Here is a 2,592-nt window from a genome sequence, read left to right as displayed (position 1 = left end):
TTATTGCCTACAAATGCATCAGTAAAACTGCTCCCAGCTATTTACAGGACTTTATCAACCGCTACACCCCAACCAGACCCCTTCGCTCGTCTACTTCTGCTCGCTTAGTGGTCCTGCGCACAAAAGGCAAAGCACGGAGGTTCTCAGCTCTGGGTCCATTGTGGTGGAACGACCTCCCCCTCTTTTTCAGAACTGCTGAATCTCTGTCCACATTTAAAAAGCGTCTTAAAACTCATCTCTTCCAGATTCACTTTGTCCATGATCTCCTAAGTTCATGTAAGGTGTAAATGTTCATGCACCATAACTTTAAGATCATGCCCGGATAAGCCTTTTACGCAGCTACTCCTGCAATGTTCGTAAATGTTTATGTATCAAAAAAAAAAAAAAAATAGTAGGAAGGTGATCAGGGATCGTCGATACTCTAAGCTTTACGCAGCTACTTTCGTGATGAACATTGGTTCATATGGTGGAAAGAAACAAACTAACTATTTAAGAATCACAAGTGTGCATCTAAGTCCCTTTTTCTCCTAATGATGTATATGCAGAGATTGCAATGTATGTCGTTTTGTACAAAAGCGTCTGCTAAATGAATAAATCTAAATGTATGTAGCTTGGATCTACGCAGGATTGAAGGATGGGTTCACAAACCAACACACATCGGTCTTTAGGGGCACACACCTCCCTGACCTATTCGCATCACAGGAGATGAATGTCAAAGGGCACTACATAAAGCGAGCCGTGATAGATGGTGTTTCTGCACCATCGCTCAGGATACAGTTACGTACGTAGGACATCTTTTTCAGTCATGGCCTTTCACATAAACTTTTGACCTTAGCCATTAATGCACTTGTCATGGATCTCTAGCAGCGCTCTATTACAGAGTCACCGATAACCCTTCGACTATGTTTACCTGCAGCTCAGTCGGAGAATGCTCGGAAAGTGTAGCCAAAGCGATTTGAAGAATAACAGCCTCTTAGAACAGGAGTCAGACAATAGCAGTAGCAACACACAAAAACACGGACTTTTTATTAATGGAACACCAAGTCCAATCTGCTGCATCTATAATGGAGCCGACTAGACAGACGATTCTTTCTTTATTGTAGCATTTTCAAGGTTTCAAATGTCCTTTTCATACAAAAGACTACGGTTATGTATATGCGTCACTACCAGCACCGTGCAGATTGATGCAAGTGCATATAATAACTTTTTTTAATTTGCAGAAGAAGCAGGGCTGATGCAAAATTTAAGCTGCTTTTGTAATTATTCTCAAGAGCAGAAAAATCCAGTTCCCTTATTGCGGTCTCACTGTGTTACAGTGACTGACACAGGGAATCTTTTAAGTAAAAAATTAATGCTTGATAGAAATTTGTCCATTTCTTCACGTCTATGTGATGTGCTTGACCTGACTAAATAACTGAATATGTCGTCTTTTTTCCCTGACCTTTAGTCACCTGGCATGACCTGATCCCATTAATATTTTTAACCCAGACTCCCTTCACCCTGAAAATAAAGCAGTCGAAATTGGGTACCACTGGAAAATGAGAGTGACCATACAGTGACTGCAGTAATGGTAATACAATACAGTAATATGATGGGATATAGATATCGTCATGCTATTAATCTCAGTGTGCAGTCAAAGGTCTTTTGGTACCGTAGAATCCTTGATGATGTTCAAAGAACAAGCTAAAAGCCACTCCTCAAATTCTGTTCCACACACAACATGAAAATGTACCGTGTTTTTTACCTCCACGCAAATAAACAGCAATGATGATTCACGATATTGTAACAACCCGCATTACTGGTTTTGTGTAAATAGTTGCATTCTGGGAAATCTTTAAATAATGTCTGTAACCACTGGGGGCACTTCGGGGGGAAATGGTGAGTTGACTGTGGCTGCTAGTGTGTTAGAGGAGAGCCTTAGGGGGCACTAAGCAGGCTGGGAAGGCTGGCTAAAGACGCATGGGCTCTTTGGACCGAGAGCATTGTTTCCCTGGTGCTGTTGTTCAAATAAATCGTTCATCATGAACGCTATCTCCGTGTCCATCTTCATCCCATCTAAACCCACGGCGCTGAGCGCCACAATATTTATTGTGAACATACAACAACTCAATACCTGGTTGTCCTTCAAGAAAAACAACAAGTTAAGATCCTATCGTATCAATCCTGAAGTTGTCGAGAAACCGAGGGATCCGCCGGGAGCTCTGTGCGTTACTGTGGACGTGACGGTGGAAGACTGATGAAGGAGGAGGAGAAACATACCATTAGCTTTATGTGTTGAGTTTGTGTTTAAGGGGGAAATATTATTGGTATTGGGACAGATTGATGCTTTAAACACCTGAGACAGTCACACAAGTGTCACCTAATTTAATTCACAGATGTAGATACACTCTTGACATAATAATCAGGCGTTTATATATATTTGATATATTTATATAAATATTAATAATATAACACCAGTATGATGTTTATGTTGCTTCATAGGTGTGGAACATAATAAGTGTTAAGAACAAAGTGTTATAAAGTGGTAACTGTTATGCATGTTGTTGTTCTATCAAGAGCAGGAAATTTCACTGCGGTGTCGGTATGTATCTG

The sequence above is a fragment of the Scleropages formosus genome, chromosome 1 (assembly GCF_900964775.1).
Source record: "Scleropages formosus chromosome 1, fSclFor1.1, whole genome shotgun sequence".
In the NCBI taxonomy this organism is placed as follows: domain Eukaryota; kingdom Metazoa; phylum Chordata; class Actinopteri; order Osteoglossiformes; family Osteoglossidae; genus Scleropages; species Scleropages formosus.
The sequence above is the reverse complement of the archived record's forward strand: the minus strand, read 5'-3'. Positions refer to the sequence as shown.